Source organism: Lampetra fluviatilis, chromosome 2 (assembly GCF_964198595.1).
Source record: "Lampetra fluviatilis chromosome 2, kcLamFluv1.1, whole genome shotgun sequence".
NCBI lineage: Eukaryota > Metazoa > Chordata > Hyperoartia > Petromyzontiformes > Petromyzontidae > Lampetra > Lampetra fluviatilis.
The window spans coordinates 14,446,734-14,457,410 of record NC_136276.1 but is presented as its reverse complement, the minus strand read 5'-3'; the positions used below and the strand labels follow the sequence as shown (position 1 = coordinate 14,457,410).

At 45.9% G+C, this 10,677-nt stretch overlaps 1 protein-coding gene across 1 annotated transcript in view; it reads left to right on the top strand.

Annotated features, from left to right (window-relative positions):
* LOC144943305 (cyclin-dependent kinase 6-like) overlaps positions 1-10,677 on the top strand; it is a 44,091-nt gene that overhangs the window by 906 nt on the left and 32,508 nt on the right. The window lies entirely within an intron of this gene.

Sequence of the window (10,677 nt, the reverse complement as noted above, 5' to 3'; positions counted from 1 at the left end):
CCCCCCACGGTGGTCAGCGTTGGGCCCCCCACGGTGGGCCGGGTTGTGCCCCTCACGGTGGTCAGCGTTGGGGCCACCGTGGTGGCATCGGGCCCACCACGTGGGTCCTACCGTCGGCATTGCGCCGTTCTTTAGGGGTTGGTGGGTGGCTTGGGTTGGGTGCAAAAGCCCGCCACCACCGTGTTAAACTTAATTCCTGGTTATTTCGTTACGGTCACTTGATTTTGTTACTGTACATGAAGATAAACGTGGGTTTGAAATCGTGGATTTTTTTGTTGTTGCATTACCGGTAACCGGTAAAAAAAAAACGGTTTGTAAAAACACCACGTGGGAAACGGTTACCGGTTTGCCGCAAATGTCGACATGTCGAGCGATACGCGCAAGAAGTTTACCTTGTTTTTAAACTGATAAACGAAGGCAGCTGCCACAGTGGTGGGATGGTTTAGCGCGCTTGCCCTTGAAATTCAGACGACGTTCGCTGGTTCAATTCCAATTTCCCGGCGCGGCAGGTGAAGCAATTGGGAAAGTTTCATGAATCAACCATCAACCTCTGCCCCCCCCCGCCCAGCAGTATAATTTGGTTCAACAATCAGTCAATCGTCGTGTGTGGTGGGGTAAAGTCTGTGTACTCCCACCTCTGCCAATACGTCTGGCGTCAGTGTGGAAGAGTAGGCCAAAATACCCCCTCTAGTTCACTCCAGTGGAGGCTTTTCCGCGTGCCGTGGCGTGAGCCATTGCATCGTTACCTGTTCACCGAGAAACGAGGGCCGTGTCGTTTGTGTACTCTTGCGATTTAATGACTAAAATTCTAATGATAACGGTTACCGGTTCCTGTTGACTTGTTGAAACCGGTGACCCATACTGCAAACTGTTACCGGTTTAGCGGATGTCATTTGACATCCCGAGCTGTGAAAAAGAGCTTCGTGGCTCATCGGATTCCCCCAGTCTCAATACATATTTTGATTCTGAATTGATGCACCGTGCGTGCAGTGCACGATATGCAACACGAGTGTCAGTGCTTTGCAACGTGCAGTGTGTCGCAGTGTTTGTGCGTCGTATAGTGAGTGTAGAGTTGCAGTGGTGTTCACTATGTAGTGTATTATTGCAGTGGTGTGCAGTGCATTGCATTGGTGTGCACTGTAGTGTTTTACAGTGGTGTCCATAGTGTAAAGTATTATTGTAGCGGTGCGCAGGGTGTTGTAGTGGTGTGCACTATGTAGTGCCTTGCAATGGTGTGCACTGTATTGTATGTTCACTATACTTCAATGGAGTGTTCTGTACTGCAGTGGGGTGGTCTATACTTGAGTTGTGTAGTCTATAATGCAGCGGTGTGCTGGCTTTATAGCAATAGCAGGGGTATGAGACACGAGGTGAGTTCTTGTGAAGATGAAATGTAGTGCAGCAGTGAAGGAAAGCGTGGTGCCTCGATGTTAGAAGTGAGGAGTTTGTGTGTTATCAACCTCTGTATCTATGGGGTGTGTTTTGAGTGTGCTGTGTTATGAGTGTTTTTTTCCGGTGGTGAGATGTGTGTTGTGGGTGTGTTTAGAGTTAAAACGTTATGAGCTGGTGTATTGGTGTGTTTTGAGTTCTGTGAAATAGTGTATTGTTATGCGGTGCCAGTTGGTGTATTCTGTGAGTTTGTGTTGTGAGTTTGTGTGTAAGTTTGTGTGAGTTGGTGTGTACCGTGAGGATCCTGTGTGAGTTTATGTGTTTGTAGAGTTGTGTTTTGTTGTTGCCTATTATGTGCCGGGTGTGCGATTGAAGGGACACCACGATGCTGGGAGTGGCTGGGAGGGGGTGCCGGGTGGGTGGGCGGACCTTGCCTCGTGTGGGGTCTTGAGTTTGAGTTGCTTGATTCTGGGATGTTAATTTGAGGGGGGGGGTGTCTTTTTAAATTGTTGGTGGTTTGGGTTTGCCAGTTCTCAGAGTACTTTCTGGCAATGTGCTCCTTGGGGTCTTAGGGTCACTGTGCCCTTATTGAAGATTTGGGTCACAGTGTTTGCTGTGGACTCTTTTTCTGGCGTTGAGGTCTTTGGGGCATTAGGGGTCATTGAGGTGGGTGGGGTCATTGCGGGTCTCTGGGTCAGTCTATGGGGGTCCGCCGGGTCTGGGGCCGGCAGGATTATTGAGGAGCCTTGGGAACGGGTGGGGGGGGAGGTCGTGTGCTCCGGTTTTGTTCACGGGGAATGCGGAAATGTCCGTGATCCGGGGATTGTCGCGAACTTTGTTGGGAGAGGAGAGTTGCTTCCCTGGCGAGGCCCCATGTGCTACTGCTGCTTCCATCTTCCCCCTCTTCCTCATTATTATCTTCCTCCTGTTCCTTCTCTTACCCTCCTGTTCTTCTTTCTCTGTTGCTTATGCCCCCTTCCTCCTGAGCTTTGCTTTTCCCCATTCTACTCATGCCCCCCTTGCTCGTGCTCTCATCTCTTTATCCTCCTACTCGTATGCTTGTTCCTTCTTCTCATGCACCACCTGCTCCCCTCGCCTATTTCCCTTGCTCAGCCTTTCACTCTTGCTGTCCCCCCCCCCATCTCTCCTGATCCCCCTTGTTCTCCCCTGCTGCTTCTGCTCATCCTCCCAATGATTATGAAACTTCTTCCCACTCTTCCTTCTGTTCCTTGTGTGCCTCTTCATTTGTATTTCCCCCGCTGTTGAACCCCTCTCCCTCCTCTTCATTCCCCTCCCGTCTTCCATCTCCTCCTCCTGTTCCTCCTGCCCCCCTGCCCCCCCCTTCCCCAACCACGTCTCCCCACTCGCCCGCATTAATTGCATTAAAGCGTCCCGTTCACGGGCAACTAGTTTTATTGAGTCGCGCAGAGAATAATGACAATGACACACACAGTGACATTCCGCACGACTTGGCAGCCGGATTGCGACTACCTGTGTGGTCCCGGGCATTGCGGCGTCAGTGTGGGCGCGTGTGTCAGTGCCTGTGCATATATGTTATGTATTTGTGTGTGCGGAGTGGTAGTGTAGTAGTTAGCGCTCTGCACTACGAACTTTGATTCCCGCTCACGGCCAACACCAGTGACGATTATCTAAACCCGACATGGGCCTCCCCTAGGTCGGCTCAGCTATAAAATAATGGGTGCGTACACCCAGTGCATTAAATGGAGTTGTCAAATGTTGGTGTGCATGTATGTACAGCATGTGCCGTGTCAAAGTCATTGAAACTTAATTCAGTCTGACCTTTTGGTGAGTAACTTTAATTCAGACCTTAACACGATTTTTGGTGACTCTTCGTTGGCAGTGCACAGAGCACAATATCACAAAAAACTCGAAACATAATCATTATAATTTAGTCTTGTCTGTTTGCAAGTAAAGTTCTCAATATATTGCTTGTGACCATCAATCTCACGTATATCTGTGTATAATAGAGGTTTTTTTGGGGTTAGATCGCATAAATATGTGTCGTTAAAACCCGCGACCACCCGACAGCCAACTAGTAAGGGTTGTCACGTAAACAGAACGTGGCCAATTCGTCACTAGTACAGCACACTGGTACAGCACACCGGTCAAGCCACAACATTTACAATCTGATGTGTGCTGTATATATGTGCTGTATACATGTGTACGGTATGCATAATTCAGGCCACCCTTTGTTGAAAGAGCCTTTCAGCCTCAAAGAGGTTGTTCTCACCTGGTTGAATAAAGTTCACCACCTACAGTGATTCATTCCAAACTATTTGCATGTTCACTTAATTGCATTGCACGTACATGAATTGTCCTTCATTTGTATGTGCACTCGTTTGTTGTGCACATAGCATCGTGTATTTGTGTATTTTATGTGTGCGAGCGTGTGTGCATTTCAAATGGCGAGACATTTACAGATTCCCCACTGAAATGAAAGCCAATTAATTGAGAAAAAAATTACATTCTCTGTCACGTCTTCCAGCCATCCCGGTACAGTCTACGCATTGGTACGTGGAGATTTAAGCACACACAACGACTTTGTGTTGCATATACAACGTCTGTCTCACTCGGTCGTATGCGGCCCCAGCAGCTCAAAATAACTCTCCGCGTGTTGGCCGAAGTTGTTTCTGTTGGTGATGGGATTTTTTCTAGGGCTGAACGATTTGGGTAAAATATCTAATTGCGATTTTTCTGACAGATATTGCGATTTGATTTGCTTCAGTGCAATGGTCACTGTGTAATCGATTTAAAACATGTGATGGAGCGTTGGAGGGTCGCGATCGAAACGTCGTAATTTATTTTATTTCTACCTACGTGACTTTACCGAAAGAATCAAAGAGTGAGTATGTGATGGAGCATTACCACATGATACCATCAAAATATGAACTGCTCTATATATTCTAATGCAAGGATGAGAACTTAAAATATATGAATTGCTTCGAACATGTATTTAATAAAGTGTTTTAATTGAAATAGAACAATCAAACAGAACAATTGTTAAGTTAAATAAATAAAGTTATAATACTAAAAATAAAACAATTCCAATAAGAAAGTAATCGGACTTTTCAAATCGCAAAAAATCGCAGCCTTCGCAATTTGCTAATCGCATTGTTTCAAATTGCGATTTCGATTTCAAATCGATTAATCGTTCAGCCTTAGTTTTCTCACACATGTATCTCCGTGAGATGTGCAACAAACCAACCTGTTGAAAATAAAAGTACGCGTGAATCGTTAGATATCAGTGGTGTGTGTAAACTAATCGCACGATATGAATGCATGTAGAGTATGTGTATATGTAATGTATGTGTGTTAAGTTTTAATGAGCGTTTGTGCCTCCACATCTCCCTGGGTGGACATGCCCAAGGGGTGGGGAGGAGGAGGAGGAGGGCGCGTGTGTGAATGTGCGTGTGAGAGGCTGCTGTGTTTTTATGAATGAAAGCCTCACTGAGCTTGGTAAGTGAAAGCAATAGCTTCTGTCTGCTATGAGTGTGTGTGCATACATGTGTACGCACGTGTCTTTGTGTACACAGCGCGCGTGTGGGTGTGTGTGCGCGCCCACGTTTGTATGCACGGTGTGTGCATACGTGAGTATGTGGTTGGCACGTGTGCACGCTGTATGTATACTGGAGGAGTGAGTGGGTGAGCTTGTTGTACGTGTGTGTTTGTGTACACGCGGACGTGAGAAAATGTTAAAAGACCTTTTCTGCGTGCGTACATGGGGGCCGTCCATAAATGACGTCACGCGATTTTGGACGAATTTTGACCTCCCCCCCTTCGTCACACGGCGTCACAAAAAGTCAGACCCCCCCCCTCAAGTATGACGCCACAAAGCTCTACCCCCCCTCAAATATATAAAGCATGCTTCAAATCGCTTTAAACTATTGTCATTGTAGTGCGTATTTAATGTGGCGCTGCACTCTGATGTTGTAGGAGAAAACATTTATTAAAAAGTATATTTAATTAAGTGGAACGTGTTGTCTATATTTATTTAAAGTTGCGCATTTTGGTGTGACGTCACATTTCGCAACCCCCCCCCCCATCGTCACACATCGTTACAAATGTCTGACCCCCCCTCCCCCCAGGTGCGTGACGTCATTTATGGACGGCCCCTTGTCTGTGTGTCTGCACCCACGTGCGCCTCGTCTGCATGCATCTGTATACGCGTGTGTGTGTACGGGCACATGTAATTGTGCACCTGTGTTTGTGTGTGTACTTTCATAGGTGCTCGCTAGCAGCACTTGGCTCAACAGTCTATTAAGGCTATACGGGGGATATTTGTCTTTGCAGGTGTATGGGGATGTGGTGGTGTAGCAGTTAGCGTCCTGCGCTACGGACCCGGCCAGCCGAGTTCGATTCCTGCTCATGGCCAACACCAGTGACCATCATCTGAACCGGTCCTAAGCCACCCGTAGGTAGACTCGGCCTCAAATTAGTACCTGGTGTGACAAAGGCGGCCGCTTGTGATGTTGGCCACCCACACCCCCTCGTGTGCCGTTCCGGCCTTAATAGGTGCTCGCGAACAGCATTTGCTCACACAGTCTGTTAAGGCTACACGGGGGTTGGGGGGGGTGTCTTTGTGCATGCGTGGTGTACACTTCACGCACATGGCCGAGAAAAGTGAAAAGCAGCAGAGATATTCTGCACACAGTTTGGATAATTACGGACCGAGAGAGACATCGTTTTGAAGTGAGAGTGAGGATGTGTGTGTGTGTTTCATATGGGGAGCGGTTGTGTAGCGGATTCTGTTTCCGCTCATAGCCAACACCCGGTGATGATTATCTGAATCGGTCCTGGGCCTCCCCTAGGTCGACTCAGCCTCAAATGAGTACCTTGTGCAGGAGACAAAGGCGGCCGGGCGTGGTGGTGTTGGCCACCCACAGCCCCTCGTGTGCCGTGCCGGCCTTCATGGGTGCTACTCGCTAACAGCACTTGCCCCAAACAGCCTATTAAAGGCTACGCGGGGAATCTTTGTCTTCGTGTTTCATACAATGTGTACAGTAGTTATTTAGGTTACTGAGGAATGTGACAGGCGTGCAATTTATACTGTTACTATACGGGAAATGCGTGGCCTCAGGCTGCTGCAGTGTGGACACCGGCAGGCTGTGAGTGCTCGCCTTGTGCTTGTTTAATCGTTACTGTATTAAAACAAGTACATTTTTTATCTTGTGATGTTTTTTTGATCTCGTCATTCACAGATTTGATCAGTGCCGTAACGCATAGCGATCAGCTACAAACATGTCCATGAGCGTCTGTTAGCTTTTCATAGTGGGACGATATTCATCATAATATCGTCATCCAAATGAATGGCTCGTGGGCATGGACAGACAACTTGAGTTCACCTGAGCGAGCCCGATTTTGCCCAGGACTCCCAATTGATAGACAACTGAAGTTAGCAACAAAAAAGTTTAATTCCCATGATTTTACTTGAGTTATGGCTTGAGTTGCGCTCGTGTTTACCATACGTGCCTAGATCTGCTGTGTCTGAATATTGATGTGGAATTCAGGCCAGCCCTATAAAAGAAATGGTTCAGGAGAATGCAGGCTCCTGCTCCAATTGGCAACTCCAGTTGTGGAAATGGAGTGCCGGTGGTTGCCTTGAGCTGTGTGGTTCATGAGCATGTGGGGCATAAGTCAGAAGGGGTCCTGCATTTGGCTGTTTGGCCAATTCCTTAATGGGTTTTTTAGTGATTATGTAACTTCATTCATATGCACATTGAAGGAGGGACAACTGTGTGTCGCAGATCACTTTGGTATATACACATACGGGTTAACGTAGTGTGCAGTGCAATTTCATCGAAATGTGTTCCCCCTAAATAAATCCCAGGCTAATTCATTACCCATGCTTTTTAGTGGAATATAAAGTTTTGTGGGAAAATTCCATGCGTGGCATTTTGCTTATTCTACAAATATGTGCACATTTATTGGAATTGATGATCTCAGAATGGTATTTTGCGTGGTTAGGTATACTGCATGTGGACGTGGTAAATTCCCCAGCCCTATTGTTATATATACGACCCGTGAAAATTTTCATGTTCGTCACTGAATTATTATAATGAGCTTAAAATGGTATTCGTCGGGGATGAAGTATAACTTGTGAAAATAAGCATACTGAGTAGTACCTAGAACTTTACATGAAAGTTTAAGTTCGGTTAATCTTACAATCAAACACTACTTAAGGGCTTTCATGGCGTTATGAGTCGTATTTTCTACGTGGTCTTTGCTTTGCAGAATACTAAACATGTAAATATCGAGTTATTTACTTTGCTGTAAACTGCTTTAAGGGAGTGTTGATGCAGGACCACCGTTTATTGTTTCATTGCAATGCCAGTATTGTTTAAACCGATGGCTTTGCAAGTTACGATTAGTGAACAGGTGGTTTAGAATGCAGGAAATACAGTGAAATAAATGCTATTTAAAACGAAATCACTATTAATACACGGCACAGTTAAATGTGCCCGTATATTTAAAGATCAGTTTTGGCCAAAATGTAAATGTCAAATGTACGATTTTTGAGTAGTGTACTGTTAATCTGGACAGCATCTGCCTTCGTAACGCAAGTGCAGGCTATGTGGTTGAGGTGCATGTGTCTCGTGTTGCTATACACCCTGAACAAACACCTTGCCCCCCCCCAAGGAGTTTTCTGCAGTGAGTCAGAGCCGGTTCACCAGGGGGTGGACCACAGGGAGGGCGATCTGTAACGTGAGCTATTAGCTCAGGCCACATTTAGCAGAATTCTCTCATTAATTTACGAGATGCTCTTGATTTAATGACTTGGGAAGGTCCAACAAGCTTGAGTTAGTCTGTGTGTATTTTTCTTACCAAATTTAATAGAGCTGTGGGTGGGTTTGTGAAGAAAAAAACAGCAGGGGATTGCTGCTTTTTAACAATTAAGGTAAATTATTCCCAGGCTGATAGTTGTGCTGTGCTTGATTGGTACAGCCATAAATGAACACTGCTTATAACCCTGCATCTAAACAGGGTTCATGCCCCACAAATCCTTAATATGAGTGTGGTATGATACCGGGCTATTAAAAAGCAATTTTACTATTTTTAATCGCGACATTAATCTTGAGCCCTAAAAATGGATGTCCTGAAATAACGCCACCACCTCCTCCAGGCGGTGTCGTCTCTGTGCCCGTTGGTTTTCTTCTCCGTCCATGCACCGTTTTTTCCCTCGTGCACCCAAGTTCTAGTGGCACAAAAAAGCGAACTGGAAAAAAAATGTATATTGTTGCCTCTCACATCGCTCCTGCAAATGGTAGAAACTATTCAAGGCCAATTTGTCTATTCAAATAAAGGAAACCAGAAAAGCGATTGTAAATGGACCATTATTTACCGGCAATGATTTTCCACTTAATCATCACTTCAGCCTCCACGTTAACACGAGCTTGGCATGTTTTCATGAATCCCTCTGACTTCACGTGTGAATCATTCTGTAGCGCACGTAAGGTGAATGGAAATTCAGGGCTACTTGAAAAGTACCCCATAGATTAGTCTTTAAAAATGAGTCTCAGGTATTTTCCCCTCCTTGTTCTTTTAGTAGCACGTGCTTCGCCCGTGGCTCTTCGCTACACACGGTGTAAAGTAAATGGCCTCAATGCGAATCGACCAGGCAAGCGGAATGAGGGGTGAGTGGTGGTGATGGTGGCAGTGGTGCCGGTCCAGGTGGTTCCTGCGGTTGGTTTTGGTGTCTGTGGTAGTTGTGGTTTTAGTGGTGGTGGTGGATTGTCACGTGAGTGAGCACTTGGTGCCTGCGGCAGCAGCAGAAAGGCGCAGCCCGAGTCTTGGGCTCGGGGATTTGCCTGGAATCCTGCTTCTCCTCGCCAGCCGCGATCACACCTCCCTCGGGGGTGGAGTCTGACCGGTGCCCTGTGGAGCTGGGAAAATATTTGACATTTTTTGTGTTTCTCTGGTAACACTGGAGGGCTGTGTTGTAAACAAACTTGCCCCCTTTTTGTATCCGAGGCCTTTCTGGAGTTGACTAGTGGGATTTAGAAAGCACGAGTTGCAACAATAAACCCAAGGAAACTCCCAACATTGATAGGCCCAACGTTTTTTTCATTTTAATTACGGAGGAGCAAACTCTATTGGGGCTATGACACGAATGTTATATAAACACCTGACAGTAGCCATGTGTTCGACCGATGCAGGTACAGCATTGTACATGGTCTCACAAAAGGTGAAAATCACATGTAGAATTCTAATTTCCAAAACTGCTTCCATGGGTAAGAATTTACTGTGTATGTATTTCCCTTTATTGCCCTGTACAGTACTGGGCTGTAACGTTTGATCATGCATTCGTTTTCATTGACAACCAATACCCCATAAATATTTGGGAAACTAACCCATGTTTACGAGTGGAGGAAAAGTAAGATCTCCTGTACAATCGCAGCAGCGTTCAAGCCGCTGTCAGATTGATATGTCCACGGGTGCAGTGTGGTGATAAAACACACAGACATAACACGTCATTTTCACGGCAGTGGCAACCATCTGCGCTGACTTCATCACGGTCTCGGCTGCGATCTGACGTATAACAGCGTTCACTCATGCTGAGAACAGCAGGGCACAATCAGATAGTTTCCTCTTCATACCACTGCCTGTCTGACATACTCTCTCCCTTGCTGACCTCCCAGCTTATAAAGTGAATGTGTATATATGATAACAAACGGGTAAAACTGTAAACCGCTTGCAAGAGTAATAAATCTCAAGTAATAAATCAACGGACAGTATAATCTAATCTGTTATTTGCCGTGTTGGTTGTTAGAATCGCCCAGATAATTGTTGTGTTATTTAGCATTTGATGTTGTCTGTGATTCGACTGTTCAGGCTGGGGACTGTAACATTCCATTGAAGAATACACTGGGATTATTCAAACCCCCGTCCTGCAGTACTTGAAAGTGACAGTGTTCATGTCGGGCAGCAGGCATGCATGGCATCTTGCTGTGGCATGTGCCGCCTTGTTATTTGCTGTGCAGCCGGTGGCTCAGTGAAGATAGTCCAGTGAGTGACATGTTGTTCTTAAGCTTGGGAGCAAAATGAGAGTTGGGAGGCACAACGGTTTTGTTATCAGGATCATGTTGTACCAACCTGATTTGCAGTGAATTCAAATATGGATTGTGTATACAGTGTACATATTTGAGATTTAAATAAATACAAAGAGCCAGAGCTATTGAAACACTTTGAAGTTCAAGCAGTGTTTGAATATTGGCTTTTGTAGGCAGCCTTTCATGTTCTATCCGATGTTGGAGGAACCATGCTTGGATG